The sequence below is a fragment of the Kogia breviceps genome, chromosome 2, assembly GCF_026419965.1.
Source record: "Kogia breviceps isolate mKogBre1 chromosome 2, mKogBre1 haplotype 1, whole genome shotgun sequence".
Classification (NCBI taxonomy): Eukaryota; Metazoa; Chordata; class Mammalia; order Artiodactyla; family Physeteridae; genus Kogia; species Kogia breviceps.
The window spans coordinates 158,405,373-158,431,665 of record NC_081311.1 but is presented as its reverse complement, the minus strand read 5'-3'; the positions used below and the strand labels follow the sequence as shown (position 1 = coordinate 158,431,665).

The 26,293-nt window shown below is 39.7% G+C and overlaps 1 long non-coding RNA gene across 1 annotated transcript in view; it reads left to right on the top strand.

Annotated features, from left to right (window-relative positions):
* LOC131751201 (uncharacterized) overlaps positions 1-26,293 on the top strand; it is a 212,486-nt gene that overhangs the window by 132,818 nt on the left and 53,375 nt on the right. Inside the window, exon 3 of the long non-coding RNA XR_010839155.1 lies at positions 22,888-22,972. This is a non-coding gene — a long non-coding RNA (uncharacterized lncRNA). The remainder of the gene's footprint in view (positions 1-22,887; positions 22,973-26,293) is intronic.

The following is a 26,293-nucleotide window of genomic DNA, read 5'->3' as shown; positions in this document are numbered from 1 at the left end:
GTTTCACTTATTTCTGCTCTGATCTTTATGATTTCTTTCCCTCTACTAACTTGGGTTTTGTTTGTTCTTCTTTCTCTAGTTCCTTTAGGTGTAAGGTTAGATTGTTTATTTGAGATATTTGTTATTTCTTGAGGTAGGATGGTATTGCTATAAACTTCCCTCTTAGAACTCTTTTTGCTGCATCCCATAGGTTTTGGATCATTGTGTTTTCATTGTCATTTGTCTCTAGGTATTTTTTGATTTCCTCTTTGATTTCTTCAGTCATCTCTTGGTTATTTAGTAATGTATTGCTTAGCCTCAATGTGTTTGTGTTTTTTATGTTTTTTTCCATTATTGATTTCTAATCTCATAGCATTGTGGTCAGAAAAGATGCTTGATATGATTTCAATTTTCTTAAATTTAACAAGGCTTGATTTGTGACCTAAGATGTGGTCTATCTTGGATAATGTTCCATGCACACTTGAGAAGAAAGTGTAATCTGCTGTTTTTGGATGGAATGTACTATATATATCAATTAAATCTATCTGGTCTATTACATCATTTAAAGCTTGTGTTTCCTTATTAATTTTCTGCTTGGATGATCTGTCCATTGGTGTAAGTGAGGTGTTAAAGTCCCCCAGTATTATTGTGTTACTGTCGATTTCCTCTTTTATTTTTATTTTATTTTTTTTTTTGCGGTATGTGGGCCTCTCACTGCCGTGGCCTCTCCCGTTGCGGAGCACAGGCTCCGGACGCGCAGGCTCAGCGGCCATGGCTCACGGGCTCAGCCGCTCCGTGGCACGTGGGATCCTCCCAGACGAGGGCACGAACCCGTGTCTCCTGCATCGGCAGGCGGACTCTCAACCACTGCGCCACCAGGGAAGCCCCGATTTCCTCTTTTATAGCTGTTAGCAGTTGCCTTATGTATTGAGGTGCTCCTATGTTGGGTGCATATATATTTATAATTGTTATATCTTCTTCTTGGATTGATCCCTTGATCATTATGTAGTGTCCTTCTTTGTCTCTTATAACATTCTATATTTTAAAGTCTATTTTATCTGATATGAGTGTTGCTACTCCAGCTTTCTTTGGATTTCCATTTGCATGGAATATCTTTTTCCATCCCTTCACTTTCAGTCTGTATGTGTCCCTAGGTCTGAAGTGGGTCTCTTGTAGACAGCATATATACGGGTCTTGTTTTTGTATCCATTCAGCGAGCCTGTGTCTTTTGGTTGGGACATTTAATCCATTCACGTTTAAGGTAATTATAGATATGTATGTTCCTATGACCATTTTCATAATTGTTTTGGATCTGTTTTTGTAGGTCCTTTTCCTCTCTGTGTTTCACACTTAGAGAAGTTCCTTTAGCATTTATTGTAGGGCTGTTTTGGTGGTGGTGAATTCTCTTAGCTTTTGCTTGTCTGTAAAGCTTTTGATTTCTCCATTGAATCTGAATGACATCCTTGCTGGGTAGAGTAATCTTGGTTGTAGTTTCTTCGCTTTCATCACTTTAAGTATATCATGCCACTCCCTTCTGACTTGTAGAGTTTCTGCTGAGAAATCAGCTGTTAACCTTACAGGAGTTCCCTTGTATGTTATTTTTCATTTTTCCCTTGCTGCTTTCAATAATTTTTCTCTGTCTTTAATTTTTGCCAGTTTGATTACTATGTGTCTCAGTGTATTTCTCCTTGGGTTTATCCTGTATGGGACTCTCTATGCTTCCTGGACTTGTGTGGCTATTTCCTTTCCCATGTTAGGGAAGTTTTTGACTATAATCTCATCAAATATTTTCTCAGGTCCTTTCTCTCTCTCTTCTCCTTCTGGGACCCCTATAACGCAAATGTTGTTGCATTTAATGTTGTCCCAGATGTCTCTTAGCCTGTCTTCATTTCTTTTCATTCTTTTTTCTTTATTCTGTTCCACAGCAGTGAATTCCACCATTCTGTCTTCCAGGTCACTTATCTGTTCTTCTGCCTCAGTTATTCTGCTATTGATTCTTTCTATTGTAGTTTTTAGCTTTCATTTCAGTTATTGTATGGTTCATCTCTGTTTGTTTGTTCTTTAATTCTTCTAGGTCTTTGTTAAACATTTCTTGCATTTTCTTGATCTTTGCCTCCATTCTTTTTCCGAGGTCCTGTATCATCTTCTCTATCATTATTCTGAATTCTTTTTCTGGAATGTTGCCTATCTCCACTTCATTTAGTTGTTTTTCTGGAGTTTTATATTGTTCCTTCATCTGGTACCTAGCCCTCTGCCTTTTCATCCTGTCTATCTTTCTGTGAATGTGGTTTTCATTCCACAGCCTGCAGGATTGTAGTTCTTCTTGCTTCTACTGTCTGCCCTCTCATGGATGAGGCTATCTAAGAGGCTTGTGCAAGTTTCCTGATGGGAAGGACTGGTGGTGTGGAGAGCTGGCTGTTGCTCTGGTGGGCAGAGCTCAGTAAAACTTTAACCCGCCTGTCTGCTGGTGGGTGAGGCTGCATTCCCTCCCTGTTGGCTGTTTGGCCTGAGGCAACCCAGCACTGGAGCCCACCCAGGCTCCTTGCTGGGGCTAATGACAGATTCTGGGAGGGCTCATGCCAAGGAGTACTTCCCAGATCTTCTGCTGCCAGTGTCCTTGTCTTCATGGTGAGACACAGCCACCCCCCGCCTCTGCAGGAGACCCTCCAACACTAGCAGGTATGTCTGGTTCAGTCTCCTATGGGGTCACTACTTCTTCCCCTGGGTCCCAATATGCACACTACTTTGTGTGTGCCCTCCAAGAGTGGAGTCTCTGTTTCCCCCAGTCCTGTTGAAATCCTGCATTCAAATCCTGCTAGCCTTCAAAGACTGATTCTCTAGGAATTCCTCCTCCCATTGCCGGACTCCCAGGTTGGGACGCCTGATGTGGGGCTCAGAACCTTCACTCCAGTGGGTGGACTTCAGTGGTATAAGTGTTTTCCAGTTTGTGAGTCATCCACCCAGCATTTATTGCATTTTATTTTATTGTGATTGTGCCCCTCCTACCATCTCATTGTGGCTTCTCCTTTGTCTTTGGATGTGGGGTATCTTTTTTGGTGAGTTCCAGTGTCTTCCTGTTGATTGTTCAGCAGTTAGTTTTGATTCTGGTGCTCTCACAAGAGGAAGTGAGAGGACGTCCTTCTACTCTGCCACCTTGAACCTGGTATCTAGGCTTCCTTTTGTCTAGTGGACAAACCTGGGTTCTACTCTTAGCTTTTTTTTTTTTTTTTTTGGTCAACTGATTCCCTAATGACTTTGGGCAAGTCATATCAGGCCTTTGGAGCTCATTTTTCTCACACAAAGTGAAGATTTTGACCAAGTGTATCTCTTTTAATTGTAAACTTCTTAGCAATGGGGCCATTGGTGATCATTTGAACTTGCATTCCTCTTTTCTCCCATTGCTTGTTGGGGTCGCTGTGAGATCTGTGTTAGGAATCTTTGTGAGATGATGATGAGTGACTTGTCTACAGATAGGGAGAAATTTATCTACATGCATGGATACCTCCAGGAAATGTTGAGATCATTTTAAGTCAATAACACATAAAGATAAAATGTTCAGTTGTGTTTTCATGGCCTAGCCTGGTAGCAGCACAGCATTTCTCTTGGTTGGTCAGAGCTCAGATACCTTCAAGTACCCAATCCTAAAACCCCCAACTTCCCACACTTTGTAGGAGCCATTGGGTAAGCATTTATGCCTAAGAAAAATGGAGATTTGAAAGTTAATTTGAAAGGACTTAACTGTAACATTAAAAAAAAAAAAAATCAATGAGAACAGAATGTTGAAAGCAGGAATGTCAAGCTCTAGGTTGACTGTTTAAATTGCCCAGGCTTGGGATTTCCTGTGTCTCTGCCAAGGCGGAAATTTATGAAAATGACTCCATTTTCTCCTTTGTATTTTGGAGGGAAGGTGATAAATGTCCAGGGTCTCAAATCCTACTTTTGACTGAAGTATGCAAGAATTAATGGATAGCTAATGAACACACATTCTATGATATATTGAATACGAGTTGTCTTCACTGATGGGAAGAAAATTCCTTAAAAATTTTCTAGAATATAAAGGGAACATAATACAGAATGAAGAAAAAGCTTCTGAAAAGTAAGAATGTCCCTCTACAAAGAGCACTGAAGTGAAAAGGAAACGGCAGTGAGAAAGGATGGGGGCGGAAGATGATTCAGCCAGAAGGGGCTGAGTGAGTACTGTGGGCTGGCCTGCTGAGGTGTGAAGTAGGCGGGCAGCTATGACTAGCATTGAATGGGAGATAATTAAGAACAAGTTGGTACCAGTAACTGCGAGGGAAGGGAAGAGAATATGTCTAGAAAAAGCAGCTCTTTATTTCAATGCTGAATTAAAACACCTACCCATTAGAGGCTTGAGAATTTCATTTTGAAATGAAAAAATATTTGCTGTAAACAGAATGCAGATGATTGTGAAATTGTACATGCTTGCTTCTAATGTTGTGATGGAAAAGTTTTAAAGTGGCATAAGTGTGCTGTATACTTTCTTAGAAAGAAACATATATGTTAAAACAGTCATTTTTTCAAAGGAAAAAGCATTGCTGTTCAAAGCCATTCATCACACAAGTTATCAAGTTTCAGTTTGGGATCAGCTACACATATATATTTCTGAATCTTTTTCAAGGGAAAGGACTGCAAATTTAGCTTCCATTGTCCTTTAAATAGCTTTCTGGATTGAAGAGCATTATAATTAAACTGCACCAAGTGTCACTGCAGAGAAGCTTCTAAATTATGGGTCTGAGTGGGGGTGAGAGATGCTATTTTGATTGCTTGATAATCAAAATCAGAAGATGTTCAGATATGCACAACCCAGACTTACTGTAATTATATCAGATGGAGAAGAAGTGGGAGGAATAGGTGTAGCCTTGAATTCAATAATCACTTGTTTATCTCTCTTTTGAAAAAAAGTTTAAAGAAGAACTATTCATAAATACTCAAAATGCATATTCACTAATAGTTTTGTAAAAGAAAAGACATATTAGCAAGTAATCAGTCCTTTCAGTGTGTCCCAGAAATAGGTTGTGAAAAAAATGGACATGGATATCCTCAAAGTACTCTCAAAATTTTACATTAGTACATTTAACTCTCCAACAATTACTTTATTTCAAATATATTGTCAGAAGGGATATTCATAAGAGCTCTGAAATCTACCTGTCACACTATTTTGCATTCTATTTAACCAGCTCTTGGTTCTCCTGAAACTCTCCTTTCTCTTAAAATGGGAAGGAATGTGTAGGAAATGCTCTCAGGACACTGCTCAGACATTTCAGAACTATTTTTGCCTCTTAAAGAAACCCAAAAGTTGCCTCTTGGAAAGAAGCTGAGAATTTAATACTATACCAGCACTCTTACACAGTGTGTGACACCCTGTTAGGTAGTACATACGAGAACAAATGTTAAACACTCGACTGGGAAACGTAGAAGCCTGAAAACTGTCAGACTGAAAAAGAAGACATAGTACGTTTTTCATGATCCTTTCCCAAGTGAAAAACTAAAACCATAAATTTTCCATATAATACATATATTATATGTGTAAACAAAATTATCCCATGTCCTTTGGATTGATCCTTTTTTTAAACTTTAATTAAAAATGGCTCTAGTCTCCATCTCACATAAAAGGGAAAGTCCAGTATCCTCCTACATCCCCCAGATTTCTGGGGGTTTTCCTTCTCCTGGGCATTTTTCATTCCAGATTCTCATTACTGGACAATTAAGGAGCTTAAGAATTGGGTTGAATTATTCTTTCTAAAAAGGGAGATTTCTAGACAGGTTTACACAACAGTATATGGTCCCATAGAGTGAAGGTTTAGATGCCATAGAAAGACACTTTCATCTCAGTAAGGGGAAGATATTTCTGTGGGTCAGAGATTTCTCAAGATATTCTCTAGGGTTTAGGAATGCAGTAAGTCCCTCATCTCTGGAGTTATTCAAGTATTCACTGACTTCATTAACTTGAAATCAGCTCTCAGAAGCAGACCCTGAGATGAAGATTTACATACAAGTAGCTTATCTGGCAGGTGATCTCAGGAAAGACTGGTATGAGATGGGGAAGTAAAACAAAAAAGGATGTTGGAAATAAAGGGTATACTGTCACACAAGAGTCCACTGTGATAAAAGGAACTCTAATTTCACTTGGGAATTCTGGTGGCCAGTGTAAAATACTCACCTTAGTTAATCCCCCAACAAGCTGAGAGAGCTGGGATATTTACACATGAATTTCCATCAATGGTCATTGAAAGCTACTCCAGGAGGGTATCATTCTCCTGCCACTTCCAGCCTGCCTGGTGGGAGAGGGGCAAAGCTGGTGCTGGGGTTTCAAGAAATCCTACAGCAATTAAATGCTCTGCTGGCAACTGAAAGCCAGACTGGCACATACTGAACTGGTAAGAGTGAAAGGATGTGGGTCAGGGTCTCAGGAATATCTATTATACTAGCTAAAAACTTGGGAAGGCTATTATAGAAGAGACTGCAATGTGGCCACCCAAGGACTAAAGCAAGCCCAGATATATGTACTTACTGTTTTTTCAGTGTTTGTTTTTAAATTGAATTTGAGTGACCGTGGGTACTACCATGCTCTCTCCAATTTGCCTCAGACCCCATCAGTCTCTCCTGGCTAGTTTCATACATTTACATTACTCATCTGCTCTTAGAGTTTGCCACCCTTGGAGGAAATTTAAATCTAAGATGATAGGCAGGTGTGAAGGTCACTGCCAACTGTGAAAATCTGTGATGTTATGACTAGATGATCCCTTAAACTCTTTGCAGCAACGAAAGTCTATAATTTAAGTATATGCTATCTTTTAGATTATCTCTGCAAGGTCCTTGAGGGCAGTAGCATAGGCCTGTAAATGCCCTTGATTAAAATGCAATTATGCATTTCTAAATGCTAATAAACAGAGATATTCATGTATAAATTCACTGTACCACTATCACTGTTTGCACCGTAAAAGTGTAGCTTGAGCCAACACATTAGAATAGATTACAAAGAGAAACTGCTTGGTATTCAGCAGGTTTGATTTAGGTTCTACAGTCATACTCCAGTGAATCTGTTAAGATGAGCATGAACATTGATGCTCACCCACTTAGCCTTGGCTCACAAGGAAAGATGACCTTGGCAGACAACATTAAAGCTTTTAAAAACTGGCTTTGCATTATGTTAAGTGCAAGAAGCCTGACACACAAGACTATATACTGTATGATTCCATTTATATGACATTCTGGAAAAGGCAAAACTATAAGGATAGAAATAGTCAGTAGTTTCCTGGAGGTGGAGGTGTTGACTACAAAGGGGCAGGAGGGGACTTTGTGGGGTGACGGAAGGGTCCTACGTCTTCCTTGTGGTGTAATTATACTACTATACATATTTGCCAAACCTCATCAAACTGTACACCAGAAAAGGGTAAATTTTACTGTATTATATATTAAAACTCAATAAATCTGACATTTTAAAGACTGGAAAAAACCCTCCTAGGCCTCAGGTGAGCTCCTACCTGCTGCTACAAGGGAAGGTTCCCAGCATCCTGGAAAAACAAGGGGAGGCTGGGTAGGACGTGTTCTAAAATGAGAAGAATATGTAGTTCCTGCTCCTAAGTTACCTCTTGTTTTTTTAGCATTCAAAACGCTCTTTGCTTCTCAAATATGATAAAATAGGTCAATGAATGAAATAAGACTCGTTACTCTCGACTTCCTGCAACAGTCTCTGCCTTAGTCCTTTTACCACCAGTGTTTTTCTCTAGGTCCTATTTCAGAATTCACATTTTATTATTTTGACATATTTGTTCTTTTACTTGTTTAAAGGAGATTTACAGAAGCTTTCTAATTTCCAAGTGAAATCCTAGGCTATAAGAACCGTAAGTCAGGAGGAGAGTTAACATGGTTTGACAGAGTCTGTAGGCCCCAAGATTCTACTTCAAAAACTGAAGGGCTTGTCTTCTCTGTCAAATCCACTTCTCTTTTCTTGAATTCCCTGTGCACAGCACATTCTTAAAGGACCTTGACCTAGATTCTCCCTTGGATAAGCCGCTCTCTGGATGTGCTTACATCTGGGGCAGCTTCCAAAGGCACTAATCCAGGAAGCAGGCTGCAGGGGAGAGTGGCAGGTGCCATTTGCATTTCCCTTCCTGACAAGGGAGAGCACTCATTCTGCTCTATTGAAGGGGGTGGGGGTGATGCAGGATGATTATAAGAACCTGGGGTGAGTACCAAGTGCTCTAGGTCTCTGTTTCCTTGTAGCATCTGGCACATTCCTCAGCCTCACGTTAGCTATTTTGGTGACTGTCAGTTATTTGACTGATTGACCTCCACTCTCTATGCCAGAACTTCCCTCCTCTACTGCTCTTGAGTGAGACTCATACTCATCCCTCATAATTCTGCTCCTCATCTTAAACCTCCAGAACCAGCCCTCCCCTCTTGGACAGCCCTAAAGTCTACACTAGGCATCCCTTCTTTGAGCTTCCCTAAGACCTTCTGCTTATACTTATCATAGCCTAACCATTCTGTATTTTAATTGTATCCTGACTTCCCTACCTTTTCCCCACCTTGTTCCCCACCACCTCTCCCCCTACACTAGGCTATGAGCCTATAGAAGGCAAAGATTTTTTTATTTCTGGTGTTTCTTTTTTTCCTATCCAGAACATTATAGATTCCTTATAAATGTTTGCCAGTGAATAAATAAGAATATACTCATGCTGGTTTTGGAAGTCTGCTTTATCAGGTGGAAATATCAATTACAAGTAAAAGAAAAGCTAGCTAACTTGTATTGGCTTGTATAAATAGACTTTTCTTTTTCTGGTGTAAAAAATTTTTTGGAGAAAAGCAGCTGCTGACTGTGGTTTAGAGATGCAAGTGGTCAGGGTCAGGGGCTCTGTGATTCACTTGGTCTTTCCTTTATGATCACAAGATAGTTCTTATAAGTGCCCACCTTCTGAGATTAAGTAGAAGGAGGTTGTATTCGTTTTCTATTGCTGTGTAACAAATTACCACAAACATAGCAACTTAACACCAATTTATCTTGCAACTTCTATATGTCAGGAGTCTGGTCACTGGTTAACTGAGCTTTCTGCTCGAGAAATCACCAGGCTGCAATCAAGGTGTCAACTGGGACTGCATGTCATCTGAGGCTTAGGGTCCTCTTTCAAGCTCACTGGTTATTGGTAGAATGCATTTCCTAGGGCTGAGGTCTTCAGCTTCTGGAGGCTTCTCCAAGGCAGTTCACAACATGGCTGTTTGCTTTCCTCTAAGAGGCCAACAGGAAATTGTCTCTCTTTTGAAAGATTCATTTGATTATGTCAGGCCCACACAGGATAATCTCCCTTTGATTTACTCAAAGCCAACTGATTAGTAACCTAATCATGGGGGCAATATCTCTTGATTCTGCCCATACTCCAAGGGAGGGGATTATACAGGGCATGTATATCAGGAGGCCATCTGAGAAGTCTGCCTTCCACAGGAGTGATGTCAACTGTGCCTTTCTCTTTCATCTGGAAAACAATGGCTTCCCAGAATTCCCTTTAATAGAACTCTGCTTACATCTCATTGGTTAGAACTATATCATATGGCCACTTCTAGCTGTAAGAAAGGCTGGCAAAGAGGATATCTGGCTCTTCTAACTTCTATAGAGAAGGCAAGGAAAGGAGAGGGGATGGGAATAGGTATTGGATTAGTCTATTAATAGACAAAATCACCCCGTCAGATCTCCTAGAGACCTTAATTATACAATGTTAGATCTAGAAAACTAGAATCTTCAGAAACTAAAGGTCATTTAGTACAACTTCCTATTGATATTTTCTAGGTAATGAAGCCAAGGTCCCAAGAACTCATGCAACTTCCTTGAAGTCATGTATTATTTCCTTTGAAGCACCAACCAAAATTTAGTAACCCTAGCATATTCAGCTTCTTCAGGAGTTTAGTTTATCAAATCTCCAGGAAAAAAGTTATACAAATTAACTGATGATGGAATAATCTCTCTTGAAGTCGATCACTGAGCCACTTTCCTGTCACATAAAACTGGTTTCTATATTCTAATCATGATTTGTGGAGCAACCAGCTTGGACAGGAGGGATGGCTGGTAAAGCATAGGCGCAGAGGGTAAGTCTGCATGAATTCAGAGAAAGAAGACATACTCCTGGCCTGGGAAGTCAGGGAAAACATCAAAGAAGACTGGCATTTGAGATGGGCCTTAAAGGACAGGTAAAGTATAGCATGGGGAGATCAGAGGAGGGTATTCCAGGTAGAGAGAAACAGAGAAACAGGAACAGATGTGTTAAACTACAAAATGTGCAAGGAGAAAAAAGTTCAACTTCATCTGACCAGGCTAGCTTCAGAGAAATCTATAAAAGGCTGATTTATTAGCCTAGGAGAGAGGTAATGCTGACTTGAACTTGGAGGGTGACAGTGGGAATGAAAAGGATTGACAGTGGAATGGAAAGAGAGTTGTATGCAGTGATTGGACAGGACTTTTCATTGAGTCTGTAAGTACAGTGTAGAAAGTGAGTGTTGTTGATCTCCCAGTCCCATGGCCAGTGCCTGCATATACTAAGTACTCAATAACTGCTTTGAGTTGAATTTATGAATGATTTGGGACAGAAGGTAAAGGAAAGGATGGTATCAAGGACCATTTGAAACTGGGTTGGAGGTTGGAAGGAGGTAAAGAATTGAAAAGAGGGTGTAGAATTCAGTTTTAGACATTTTGAGCTCCAGGTGCCTCCTGAAACCCAGGGGTGGCACCCAGGGATGCCTCTTTGATGTCTAGAGAGACACCCAAGAAGCAGGTGTGCCTGGTTGTGTATACTGCAGTTAGCAGCTATAAGCGCAGAAAAAGAAGGTAGTGGAAAACTTTGGTGGAATAACTACATTGAAGAGGGAAGAAGATAAGCCAGAACACGAGAATAAGGAGCTGTGGAACTGACTGGAGGAAAAAGATTGTGGCTCCAAGAAGACAAGGGATAAAGGTATTTAAAGATGGTAGCTAACAGTTTCTGAACAAGGAGTTTTCAGGGAGAATGGAGAGAGAAACAGCAAGAGTTTTAGGAATGAGCAGGGAGGAAAAGAGGACAGCTAGTATAATGCACTTTCAGAAGTTTAATGATAAGAGGAAAATCAGAGATGACAGAGTCAGGGGAAGGTGGTTTGGTTTATTTGCATTTTAGAATGAGAGTGACTTAGGCAGAGCTTCTGTCTGGGGGAATGTGTTAGAGGAAAAGGGGAGGGTTAGTATAAAAGAGATCATGCTAAGAGGGGAGTCATAGCATATGGAGGGTGCTGAAGACTGGATTGAGAGAGGAATTGTCTTTCGAAGCATGAGGAAGAAAAGAAGTGAGAAAAGGAAAGGAAGGCTTTCTCCATTGACCACCATGTTACCTCCCTGAGTCTCAGTCTCCTCATCCATAAAGTCAAGTCATTGGCCTAGGTGGACACAGAGTATGACAAACTCTATAATTTTTTGCTCTAGACATGTTATTTGGGATTCTCTCTCCTCCCTTGCTGTCTTCAACCAGTCATTGCCAATAATGGTGATAATAGCAATAATTGCAGACACTATTTATTTCATGCCTCAAAGATCAGATCCAGTTAGGATAAATTCCGAAAAGCTACATGGTGAAAAAATCATTTGACTGTAACTTAAAGGATGGCATGGATATGTATGTATGTATTTAAAATGTCTTAGTATGTATTATCTAAAATCTTACAGGTAATGCAGTATAATGTTTATTTTATTGTTTCTTCTATTTCTTTCCTGAGTTCAATCAACTCTTATTTTATTTCTTCCTAGTTTTTTTTTTTTTGTCCATTTCTGTACTTAGCTTTTGAATTTGTCATTCAAAGTGTTTTTCATTATCCTCAAAAGCTTGTTTGAGGATATATAATTCAGTTTAGAGAGTTGTGTTACAGTTAGGGAGTTTTCTTCTATTGTACTCTGCCATTATTGGGGGCAGAAATTTGAATCAGTTGAACTGGATTCTTTCCTATTTTAGTAATTAGATGGAGACTAATCTGCATTTCTATGGACAGAGCTGGAGGTTTGGGGTTGTAGGATTCCTAGATCAAGAGCACCCTCTTCTGTCAGTGTAGCAAAGTATGATTTCTTTTTTCTTTTTAAAATTTTATTTGTTTGTTTGTATGGTTTTTTCTTGTGGAAAAGAAATAATAGGGGTAGGGATTGGGTTTACCTCCATTTTGGAGGGAGAGAGGGTCTGACAGGTTCCTTAGTTCCCCCCTCAAGTATTCCCCCCCCACCCTTCATGGTTTCCAGAGGAACCCTCTAGACCCTTTTCCTTTGGACCCTTTTCACTTGGAAGCTTTATTTTTCCAAGACTGTCTTCTTGCACCCTGCACACACAGTTAAGTGCCTTCCATGTAGTAAGTGCTCTACTTAGATGCAGACTTTCTCTTTCTGGTAGTTTTAAATCAATCCTAAGTCCACCACCATGGTTTTTCCCAAGCTGACTTTGTTTACCTGAGAGGATTCATCAGCAGTATGGAAGGCAGCTTTCTGGGATTTAATGTTTGTTTTTCTATTTACAGTTAATTTGAAATTTGGACATTCTCTGTTTTCTAGTTATGCTGAAGACATGGGTTTTATGTAGTTTTATTTGATCTCTTGTTCTCTCTGTGTGTGTGATTGTGTGTTTTTACAGGGGAGGGCAGTATGTTGGGAGATTTAGATTTAAGCCACCATCATTATCTTGGCTACCTAGAATTCCTCCACAATGTTCACTGTAAGTCCCTCTAATTTGCCAACAAAATACATAGGAGTCCACTGATTCAGATTATCTCATTGAGCTTTTTAAGCTTTTATCTGTTAAGAATTAAATTGGGGGCTTCCCTGGTGGCGCAGCGGTTGAGAATCCGCCTGCTGATGCAGGGGACACGGGTTCGTGCCCCGGTCCGGGAAGATCCCACATGCCGCGGAGCGGCTGGGCCCGTGAGCCATGGCCGCTGAGCCTGCGCGTCCGGAGCCTGTGCTTCGCAACGGGAGAGGCCACAACAGTGAGAGGCCCGCATATCACAAAAAAAAAAAAAAAAAAAAAAAAAAAAAAAAAAAGAATTAAATTGGGCTGCTGGTTAAGAGATCCAGAAAACAGTGGTTTAAACTAAATAGGGGTTTTTCTTCTGAAACAAGAGGTAGGTGGTAGTGGGCCTTGGTTGAGCAGCACAGTGTCTCTGTGACATCTTAACTTTTCCCTCATGGTTGCCATAGTAATGAGGGCTCCTACACCTTCATCATACATCTAGAAGCCAGGTGGGAAGAGGCAGAGAGCAAAGGGCAAAAGGCATTTGTCAACTATCAACTCCATTTTAAAGATCTTTCCTGAAAGCCCCATGCAAAAATTTTTCCTTATGCCTGATTGTCCAGAGCTGGGCTAATGACAATCTCTAGATGAAAGGAGAATGGGAAATGTAGGGTGCTGTATTATTTTGGTTTTTGTTTTGTTCTGTTTTTCCTAAGCACATTATTGCCCACAACAAAATTGGGGAAGTAAGGGAAGTGAGGGGGATATTGGGTATGCAGTTAGCAATTCTCCTATACAGCTCCCAAATTCCAGAGTCAGAGAGTTGCTGATCTCCCACCATTGACTCAGAGACAATTACTAGACTGATGATTACTGAACATCTTTGAGAGGTCCTGGGAGACGCCTATGTCAGGGAAAGGAAGAGACGACAGAGGGACTGACCAGCTATGAAAAAGGGCCAAAATAGAGCAACACAAAACCTCTGTCCCAGGCTGATTGACCCTTACCTCGGGAGGGAGCAAAAAGGAGCCCAATAAGCAATTATTTTTTTAAAAAAGCACATTAAGGAATGTCCCAGTTTGTAAACAAGGACACAGTTCTTTTCTCTTTTCTCCACTCTTTCTCTTAATGGAAGTATTCTATAATGAAATTAGTTCTTTAGGAGGTAAAGCCTAGTGGAGGATCATCTGCTGTCAGTGAGGAAAGATCTAATGGGCTAAATTTATTTCCAAAATGACACTCCTGGAAACTCCCATATATGATGCCCTCATAGATACATATCTCCAGATAATCCATTTAAATTATCAATTTGAATTTGCTGAAATATATACACCTTTGTGTACATATTGGCTACTTTTGTAAGTATACCAATCCTCTGTGTATCCCAAGATTCATTTGAACCCTAAATGAGCCTTAAGGTTCATTTAACTGTATACAAAACCAGATACTGAAAAAATCTCCATACCCAAAGACAAGCATCCAAGTTTATAAACACACTCATTTATTTACTCCAGCAGACAGAATCTTGGCTTATAATGACTACATTTTGATCCACAGGAAAATCTTAGGAGATGTGAACTTCTGGTTCTACCACTAGCTAACTGCTATTTGGAACAATCCAAACAGAATTGTTATCTTCTCTGAACATTGTTACCTCATCTTTAGAAGAATAGAATTGGTATGAGTGTTTCCTCAAAGTTCTAAGAGGCTATGATTTTAGAGATTCTTTTATTCAGTTAACATTTGCTCAATGTCTGCTATGTGCTAGGCACTATTTTATGCACTATGGGTACATTATAGTCTAGTAATTGCAGTGGAGGATTTCAAGTCAATTAAAAGGAGAGGGTAAAAAATACCTAGGAATATTAACCAAAAAAGTGAAAGACATATACACTGAAAACTACAAAACATTGCTGAAAGAAATTAAAGACCTAAATAAATGAAAAGACATCCCATGTTCATGGGTGGCAAGACTTAACGTTGTGAGGATGGCAATCATACTCAAAGCAATCTACAGATTCAACAAAATCTCTATCAAAACTCCAACGGCCCTTTTTGCAGAACTGGAAAAGTCAATCTTAAATTTCATATAGAATTGCAAGGGACCCTGAAGAACCAAAACAATTTTAAAAAGAACAGTCAGAAAACCCACATTTTCTGATTTCAAAACTTACTACAAGCCCACAGCAATCAAAACTGTGTGATTCTGGCATAAAGATAGACATACAAATCAATAAATAGGATTGATAGTTCAGAAATAAACCCATACGTCTACAGTCAGTATTTGACAAGGATGCCAAGTCCATTTAATGGGAAAAGAGAAGTCTCCTTAGTAAATAGTTCTGGGATTTCCACATGCAAAAGAATGAAGTTGGACCCCTATCTCACACAATATACAAAAATTAACTCAAAATGAATCAGTGACCTAAATATAAGAGCTGAAAACATAAATATCTTGGGAGAAAACATAGTAGAAAATCTTCATGACCTTGGATTTGGCAATAGATTCTTAGATATGACACCAAAAGCATGAGCAACAAAAGAAAAAAATAGATAAATTGGATTTCATCAAAATTAAAAACTTTTGTGCCTCAAAGGACATTATCAAGAAAGTGAGAAGTCAGCCTAAAGACTGGGAGAATATATTTGCAAATCATATATATATTAAAGAATTAATATCTGGAATATATAGAGAATTCCTCTAACTCAACAACAAAAATCAAACAACCCAATTAAAAACTGGGCAAAGGACTTGAATAGACATTTCTCCAAAGATATACAGATGGCCAATAGGCACATGAAAAGATGCTCAACATCACTAATCATTAAAGAAAAGCAAGTCTAAATCACAATGAGATACCACCTCAAACCCATTAGCATGGTTATTATCGAAGAAGAAGAAGAAGGAGGTGGGGGGAGGGGGTAGGGGATAAGGAGGAGGAGGAGGAGAAGAAGAAGAAGAAGAAGGGGAGGGGGAGGAGGAAAATAACAAATGTTGGCAAGGATGTAGAGAAATTGGAACCCTCAGCTATTACTGATGGTAATGTAAAATGGTGCAGCCAATTAGGAAACAGTTTGGTGGTTCTTCAAAAAGCTAAACATAAAACTACTGTATGACCTAGCAAATTCAGCTCATAATTATATACCCAAAAGAATTAAAAACAGGAACTTGAACAGATACTCGTATGCAAATGCTAATTTCAGAATTATTCACAATAGCTAAAAGGTGGAAACAACCCAAGTGTCCATTACAAATAAACAGAAATAAAATGTGGTATATACATGTAATGGAATATTATTCAGCCACATAAAGGAATAAAGTTCTGATATATGCTCCAACAAGGATGAACCTTGAAAACCTTATGCTAAGTGAAATAAGCCAGGCATAAGAAGGGCAATTATTATATGATTCCACTTATATGAAATATCTAGACTAGGCAAATTCATAGAGATAGAAAGTAGATTAGAGGGAACCAGGGGTTGACAGAAGGGGAACAGGGAGTTACTGCTTAATGAATACAGAGTTTCATTTTGGGTGATGAAAAATTTTGGAAACAGATAGTGGTGATTGTCCAACATTGTGAATGTAATTAATGCCACTTAAAATTGGTTAAAGTGGTAAATTTTATGTTGCGTGTATTTTACCACAATAAAAATAAAAATTTAAAAAACCCAGGAGGATAGCACTGCAAGATAGGGAAATTTGGAAGCAGATGGTCATACTTTATAGGAAGCTATTGGCTGCACCTTAAGACACAAATACAGATGAATACAGATGTGGACTTATACATACATAAACACAACCCAGGTACCTAAACACAGATACCCAGATAAACACAAGAGTTTATACCTCTTGGTATGCACATACCTACAAACATACAGTTTGCACTTTGTATATACAGACAGTTGATTTAAACCATCATCAGGATTTAACTTTCTGCTCAGTAGAGGTGCACACACCTACACATTATGTCATGAAACAATATAGCCACACAGGTTAACCAAAGAACCTGTTCAACTAAAGAAAATCATGTTCTAGAGGTGAAAGAAAACAAATGCCTACACATACAGAAAGATATTCCACAGAATACCCTGATGCTTGATGAAACAGTAAAAGGGTTCAAGGGCATGTAAATGGGTTCACTGATTGGTAGGTGGGAGAAACAGGGTAGTAAGCAAAAAGCTAAGTGTTGTATGGAAGGGAGGATGACTGATATGGGTGCGTAGGAAAATGAGTGGGGATTGTAAGAAAGCATTATGCAGCTTCTTTGTCAAAGAGATTCAAGACAATAAGCTTGAGTTGCCAAATTTTACTCTTTTATTTCTTACTATCCGATCTCTGGTTATCAGAGAACAAGCTGTACACTTACTTACCTTTATAATTGCACTAGTCCCTTCAACTGGTCCCAACAACATTCCAGGATAGCTCTCAGGTGAAATCAGTGAGCTGCTTAGTATTCTTTCTGCCCAGTACAGTGGACCCTCCTCATACATTGTCTGAGCTCGGCAGTGGAAAATCGCCATGCCCATTGGCAGCCAGTCAGGGACCCAGAGTGAGGAGGGACTATCCAGACTGACCAAGGTCTTTTTAATGATGGTCCAGCTGAGGAAGTGAGATGCTGGGAATGGTGAGTCAGGAGCAAATGATCAGCATTTACAGCTGGTGCTCAAAGGGAGTAGCCAGTAAGGGGAGACAGACAAGATCCTCCAGAGGAGCAGTAACATTGAGGTATAAGCGCAAGGCCTCCACCAGAGCACACCTTTTATGTTGATCCTGTTGTCCTTTGTGGTAGCAAAAGCTGTACCTTAGAAAGATAGTTACTGGGGCTTCCCTGGTGGCACAGTGGTTAAGAATACGCCTGCCAATGCAGGGGACACAGGTTCGAGCCCTGGTCCGGGAAGATCCCACATGCCACGGAGCAACTAAGTCCGTGCGCCACAACTACTGAGCCTGTGCTCTAGAGCCCACGAGGCACAACTACTGAAGCCTGCGTGCCACAACTACTGAAGCCCGCGCGCCTAGAGCCCGTGCTCCACAACAAGAGAAGCCACCGCAATGAGAAGCCTGAGCACCGCAATGAAGAGTAGCCCCCACTTGCTGCAACTAGAGAAAGCCCGTGTGCAGCAATGAAGACCCAATGCAGCCAAAAATAAAATAAATTTTTTTAAAAAATAAAATTTAAAAATTAAAAAAAAAGTAGTTACTTTTGGCAATACTAGCTAGAGTCTTTCAGGAAATCATGAAGGAGGCAAAGGGTCCTGCCACTAGTCTGTTTCCCGGCCTTTTCACATGAGCACTGACACTTTATTTCCTTACCCCTCAGGGAATAATTCCCTTCTACCTCCTATTAAAATCCTAAGTGATTATGATAATTAACATCTTATCCTTCTTTGTTAGGAAAGAGATCTCTTAACTTAACTGCTAAGCAGTAAAATCAGAATGAGTTACATACAATTATCAGTATTTCCTCTTTTTCAACCTGCTTCCGAAAACCAAAAAACAGCCTAGGCTAGTATAGGCTAATTATAATTCAGCAAACAAAGTGACATCTTGGTGTGTTCTGGTTTTTTTTTTTCTGAGTCTCATAATTTTTGGAAGAGAGTATACTGATTGAATAAAAGTTGGTCTTTAATAGAAAAGCAAGACTGGTTTTGATTTTTGAGTGTAGGTGTTATCTTTTTTAAAAGTATACTACTTTGAATTAATTTTTAAATGAATATAGCTGCTATACTTTTAACAGATATTAATAAAATTTAGGATGTGTGTTTGTATGTGTAAGTGACAGAGATATATGATTTTTCTGAGTGAAGTCTACAGGTCATAAAATCACTATTCTTAATACTGAAAGCAATTAAAAATGTTTTCATCATTGGGCTGTTATAAATCCATATTACATTATTTGAACTGTAAAGGATGTTGATTCTTGGATAAAATTATCATGTTCTGGCTCTTCACTTACTCTGAATTCAATTGTGGTGGAATTTCTTTGAAAATATTTTAACTTTTGTAAACATGTATGCATGGATAACTCCAAAAATGAATATGAACTTGAAAAGCTGAACCTCTTCTGACAGCAGCTTGACTTATTCTGGAATAAATTAAGTAAGAGAAATAGCAGAAGCATGTGCTCTCTTTTAGGTGTAACAAACTCGAGACAAATATTCTTGACTTGTGCCATCTGAGAAACGATTCTTCGTATCTTTGCATATAAGTCACATGCCTACACAAAATATCACAAGCCAGCTGCCTCTGCAGGTTTCCTACTCAGAGGAAAGAAAGCAGACCATTGTCAGAGTGAGGGAGGTGAGGAATGAAGAGCAGCAGCTATGTATGGACTCCACAGTTAGCTTAAGCCGGGAGCTGAGACGAGGGCCTACCGGGAACTTGGCTCCCCTCACCTCCCCTCCACCCCCACCATGATGGCTGGGGCTCCATCAGGGGCTTAAGCAAGGGGGCTGTCTGGAAGACAGAGCCAGTGTGCGTAGCCAGGTGGTATTTTGTTTTGTTTTTTCTTTGAGATGCCTATGGATTAAAACTCTGTGTTTTTGCTTTAAACATTAGGGGTTTTCGTTTGTTTTTTTGTTTTTGTTTTTTTGTTTTTTTTCGGTACGCGGGCCTCTCACTGTTGTGGCCTCTCCCGTTGCGGAGCACAGGCTCTGGACGCGCAGGCTCAGCAGCCATGGCTCACAGGCCCAGCCGCTCCACGGCATGTGGGATCTTCCCGGACTGGGGCACGAACCCGTGTCCCCTGCATCAGCAGGCGGACTCACAACCACTGCGCCACCAGGGAAGCCTGGGGTTTTCGGTTTTTTTGCTTTAAAATAAAAAACTAAATTTCTTGTTTTAGAAAAATATCACTTGTTTACATAGAAAAATTTTAAAACACAGGTAAATAAAAATAGTATATGTAAAATATGAGTTTACAAACCTTCCATGTCTAGAATATTCCCATTTTGATTTTGATTTGATATATATTATGTATATAATCTACCTTAAAATAAAAATGGGAATATTCTAGACATAGAGATTTGTAAACTGATGTTTTTACTTAATGTATAAGAAACATTGTTCAGCGTTACTGAATAGACATCTATGCCATTGTTCACGACCACATGATATTTTATTAGAAGTAACATTATTATTATTTTATTTATTTATTTATTTATTTATTTATTTATTGGCTGTGTTGGGTCTTCGTTGCTGCGCACGGGCTTTCTCTAGTTGTGGGGGGCTACACTTTGCCACGATGCGCGGGCTTCTCATTGTCGTGGCTTCTCTTGTTGCGGAGCACAGGCTCTAGGCACACAGACTCAGTGGTTGTGGCTCGTGGACTCTAGAGCACAGGCTCAGTAGTTGTGGCGCATGGGCTTAGTTGCTCCGTGGCATGTGGAATCTACCCAAACCAGGGATTGAACCCATGTCCCCTGCATTGGCAGGGGGATTCTTTTTTTTTTTAATTATTTTTATTTTTATTTTTTTTAACATCTTTATTGGAGTATAACTGTTTTACAATAGTGTGTTAGTTTTTCCTTTACAACAAAGTGAATCAGTTATACATATGTTCCCATATCTCTTCCCTCTTGCATCACCCTCTCTCCCACCCTCCCTATCCCACCCCTCTAGGTGGTCACAAAGCACGGAGCTGATCATCTCCCTGTGCTATGCAGCAGCTTCCCACTAGCTATCTAATTTACATTTGGTAGTGTATATATGTCCCTGCCACTCTCTCACTTTGTCACAGCTTACCCTTCCCCCTCCCCATATCCTCAAGTCCATGCTCTAGTAGGTATGTGTTTTATTCCCATCCTACCACTAATCTCTTCATGACATTTTTTTTTCTTATAGTCCATATATATGTGTTAGCATATGGTATTTGTCTTTCTCCTTCTGACTTACTTCACTCTGTATGACAGACTCCAGGTCTATCCACCTCATTACAAATAACTCAGTTTCATTTCTTTTTATGGCTGAGTAATATTCCATTGTATATATGTGCCACATCTTCTTTATCCTTTCATCTGTTGAGGGACACTTAGGTTGCTTCCATGTCCTGGCTATCGTAAATAGAGCTGCAATGAACATTTTGGTACATGACTCTTTTTGAATTATGGTTTTCTCAGGGTATATGCCCAGCAGTGGGATTGCTGGGTTGTATGGTAGTTCTATTTGTAGTTTTTTAAGGAACCTCCATACTGTTCTCCATAGTGGCTGTATCAATTTACATTCCCACCAGCAGTGCAAGAGTGTTCCCTTTTCTCCACACCCTCTCCAGCATTTATTGTTTTTAGAGTTTTTGATGATGGCCAATCTGACTGGTGTGAGATGATATCTCATTGTAGTTTTGATTTGCATTTCTCTAATGATTAATGATGTTGAGCATTCTTTCATGTGTTTGTTGGCAATCTGTATATCTTCTTTGGAGAAATGTCTATTTAGTTCTTCTGCCCATGTTTGGATTGGGTTGTTTGTTTTTTTGTTATTGAGCTGCATGAGTTGCTTATAAATTTTGGATATTAATCCTTTGTCAGTTGCTTCATTTGTAAATATTTTCTCTCGTTCTGAGGGTTGTCTTTTGGTCTTGTTTATGGTATCCTTTGCTGTGCAAAAGCTTTTAAGTTTCATTAGGTCCCATTTGTTTATTTTTGTTTATATTTCCATTTCTCTAGGAGATGGGTCAAAAAGGATCTTGCTGTGATTTATATCATAGAGTGTTCTTAACCACTGCGTCACCAGGGAAGCCCTAGAAGTAACATTATTAATTTACCTTCAATTGCTGGACGTGTATCTCATGAAAGTGTTTCCCCATTATTAGCAATACAATGATAAATATACTTATACATGCATCTGTTTATATTACCTGTTTATTTCCTCAGGATAAAATTCTAGAATTAGAATTATTGGCTATACTCTAAGATTTTTGATTCATATAGACAAATTTCCCTTCAGTAAAGTTCTTTCCATTTACATTCCAACAAGATGAGTGGCATCATGTTCATTTCTGTATACTCATAAGAAAGTGGGGTATTCTTAAAGTCTCATTTTAAAAGAAAATAAAAGGAAGAACTTGCACAGAAGCAATATATAAGTATAAATGAAGGAAATGAGAACAAGGCAATAGAAATAATGCTCTTTTCCCCAGACATATCCAACTCTGGTCAGATTCCTCTTTTATTTACTTATTTACTTAGGTCATGTTAGGGACATTGTGGTAGAGACAGTCACCAAACCTGTTTTCTTTTCCTCCTGTGCACACAGCTGGACTACATTTCCCAGGAACCCTTTGGGGGAAGTGTGATCCTGAGTTCCAGCCAACAGAATGTGGGTGGAAATGATATATGCTGTTTCCAAGCCTGGCCCCGATCCTCCCAGCTGTTCTCTTCCTTTGTCTGTCTGAGGCAGGGGAACCTTGCAGAGGACTCTAAAACCCTGGAAGACGTCAGTCTCAGGAAGGAGCAGCCCAGTTCCCTGAATCGCCTTATGGAAGGCCACTCATCAAATATGTACACAGAACTGTCACATCTGCAATTAATAAATTCTATTGTCTTAACCAGTGAGATTATAGAAAAACTATAAAATTCAGATATACAAAAGAAAAAAAGTACCCAGAATTCCAAAGACCAGAGATAACTAACTGTTACAGAAATTAGTCTACCCTGACAAATCTAAGCCTGTTGCTGCTTTTAGTCAGCCCAAATTGGAATTAGTGGTTAAAAATGAGGGTTTGGTAATGTGTTCTCTTTCACAATCATCCTCCTTCTCGAAAACCTGTTATGGAAAACAAAAATCTATTATGTATACAGTAATTATCTTATGTATAAAAAACTGTTTATGTGTAAGGTATAATATATTCTTCTTTACATTTTTCTCACACTCAAATATTCATGTCAAAGGAGTAAAAAATTGACATAAGTAAATAATATCACTTGTCTGATTTTGGATGATGTCAGCCTGTGTCAAAAATGCATACTTAGGTTTAAGGGAGAGACAGCTTTAACTAATCATTCCGTCTGTTCCCCAAATTCCTCAGCTTCTTTGAAGTTAGGAAGACCATGTGATTAGCTGTGGCCAACGAAATGTGAGCAGAAGCCTCAGGTGGTCCTTCTGGGCAGAGGTAGTGAAAAACCCATCTGAGATTATCCTCTCTCTCTATCCCTGCTGCAGTGACCAAGGAGCTGTTTTAGCCACAGGATGGCAGAAACTCCATCATCATGATCCTTGAATAAGATGGCCTCCCCATCTGTAATGGGTATGTAGCAAGAGCAAGAATTAAACCTTTCTTGTGTTAAGCCACTGGGATTTCAGATTAATTGGGTAACTGCAACATTAGCCTATCTTGTCCTGACTTACACAAGGCTCACACATTCTACGTATCTTGTTCATCCTCCACATCAAAAATTCCAAATGTCACGGAGGCTCAAAGCCACCACTAATCATTCTCAGACTGGTTACATGGGATTTGACTTCCTAGCTATAAAGGTAAAGAATCAGGACTTTAGAGCAGAGACAGGTGAGACCTCCCTTCTTGTGAGTGCAGGAGTGATATTAATGCTAATAAGAGGCAGATATAGTTTTGGATATTTCCAGGCCTAAAGTAACTTATGAAATAAATGTATATTATGCTTACAGTATGTGAGAACCAATAATGGTATATGGACATATTGCTCTGCTAGGCAAGTACATTGTATCACTTACTCTCCACCAGTTAATCATGGAAAGCGATGTATGGCAAGGAGTGGAGAAGTTAGTTTACAAAAAGGGAATATGAGATGAAGCACAGACCCTTTATACTCCTTCGGTATCTAATGGCTTTAAATGAATTCTCCTTAACTCATTGAATGATGCTTTTCTCTTGTATCTGAATTTTTTATAATGAGCGTGTATTTTTTAAATGTATTTTTTAATTTTTTATTTATTTTTGGCTGTGTTGGGTCTCTGTTGCTGCACATGGGCTTTCTCTAGTTGCAGCGAGCGGGGGCTACTCTCTAGTGCGGCACGTGTTCTCATTGCGGTGGCTTCTCTTGTTGTGGAGCATAGGCTCTAGGCGCACAGGCTTCAGTAGTTGTGGCACGCAGGCTCAGTAGTTGTGGCTCACGGGGGGACTTAGTTGCTCCGCGGCATGTGGGATCTTCCTGGACCAGGGATCAAACCCATGTCCCCTGCATTGGCCGGTGGATTCTTAACCACTGCTCCACCAGGGAAGTCCCTATTATTTTTATAATTAGAAAAAGGTATTTCTGTCTTGGAAAAAAAAAATCACTGTTGGTGAATGAAGAATTAATCATTGTTTCTGGGGCTTCCCTGGTGGTACAGTGGTTAAGAATCCACCTGCCAATTGCAGGGGACACAGTTTCGATCCCTGGCCTGGGAAGATCCCACATGCCGGAGCAACTAAGCCCGTGTGTCACAACTAGCGAGCCTGTGCTCTAGAGCCCATGTGCCACAACTACTGAAGCCCACGTGCCTAGAGCCTGCATTCTGCAACAAGAGAGGCCGTGACAATGAGAAGCCCGCATACCACAATGAAGAGTAGCCCTGCTCGCCGCAACTAGAGAAAGCCTGTGTGCAGCAATGAAGACCCAATACAGCCAAAAATAAAAACAAATAAATAAATACATTTATTTTTTAAAAAAGAATTGTTTCCTCCATTGACCTGGCAAAAACAGTGCTTATCAGCTTCCTTAACTATAATTCAAGGGCTAAGTTCCTTGACGGCAGATGCAGGTTGTAATTGTAGAAACAAGCACAGCAGGGAGGTACATCATAGGGGCTCAAATATGGGAGTTGCATATTGAATGACTACCTACCCTGTGCCTATTGATCCATCATCTCTGTCATTCTGGGATTATTTCATTTAGTTTCAAATGATATTCTTAGTAGCTTTTGTGGGCTCTGGACTTGCCCATGAATTCACACTTGCCAGGGTCTAGAGATGCAATCATGGAATTTCCCAAAACAGTGAAAATCTGTGAATTTCTTGTTAAGTAAAATCTCTGTGCATAGACTTCACTTCACCATCATCATTATTCTCCCAGGTAAAACAAGGCAAGCAATTACATTGGCAATTCCCTATCTTTTTACATATTTGTATTGCGTATTTACTGCATGTAGATAAGTATATCAGAAATTATCTTGTTCTAGCTGTAAATAAAATTCTTCTTATCCTATTACCCATTTAGCTCCTTTTTCTGTGGCAAGTTATTTGCTGTCATTTCTTGGTCTATGAACAGCTGAAGGTCACTTTTTAGATAAGAAATGCAGCCAAAGTATCTCAATTTTCCCATTTTTAAAAAGTTTTGACTATCAGGAATGTAAGATAGGGTTTCATTTGTGATAATTACCAAGTTTCAAGTAAGTGGTAAATGAAAATTGCCTGGTATTGTGTAAGGAGGGGGTAATTTAGAGTCTTTGTGGGAAGCTATTGGTATTTTAAATAAGCCTGTCTGTAGACATCATGTGTCTAAAACTATTTTAAAGGGCTCTATGAAGCTCTATGCCTTTACATTTATCTTACTATTATAGTCATTTTACTAGCTAAGGAACTGCAGCCATCTATCTCTGGCTGTCTCTTTCTGACACCCACAGATGTATATACACCCACACACTCACCCACGCAAACCTACACTCTGACTCACATTCAAAACGATTGTCAAAAAATCCCCTCTCCTTGTCTAACTAAAGTGTTCCTTTCAAACACATGCTATTTGTTTGATCTATTTCCATGTATCTATGAGTCAGCTGAGTCTTGTCCGATCTACCCAGTAGACTAGAGCCTACATGTATGTTTTTTCATATGGATCTGGCAAACCTGATTCATATTCTAGCATATGGAAATCATAAAAGCCTGGTGAGCTATGTTTTTTACTGACAACACTTCTGACACCAAATGTGTGTGGTTTTTCCTCACACCAACCAATTTTCAAACTCTCCAGACACCAACTAGGTGTCCCACAATTCAGTTCTGACACTAGCTACCAGTTAGTGCAGACTCCATAGGTTAAGGACTCATTCCTATAAGACTGCCCCCACTTCAGACAACCATCTCAAGTCCCAGGCCACCTGTACTTCTGATAGACAGGCTATAAATTGTGTGTTCCCATGACCTGCCTCTTCAGGTTCCATAATTTGATAGAACAGCTCACAGAACTCCGAAATCATTTACTTGCTATTACCAGTTTATTACAAATGATGCAACTCAGGAGCAGCCAACTGGAAGGAATGCACTGGACAAAGTATAAGGTGGTGGGGGGCAAGGGGTGGCACAGAGCCCTCTGGGTATACCACCCTCCCAACACTGATGTGTTCACCAATTAGGAAGCTCTCTGAAGCTTATCATTTAGGGGTTTTTAATGGAGGTTCCATACATGGGCATGATTGATTAAATTATTGAACATTTGTGATTAAATCTATCTCCAGCCCCTCTCTTTCTCCTTTGGAGGTCAGTGGGGTGGGCTTAAAAGTTCTATCTCTCTAATCATAAGGTTGGTTCCACAACCAGCCCTCATCCTGAAGCTATCTAGCGGCCTACCAAGAGTCACCTTGTTAACATATACAACTCAGGTATGATTGA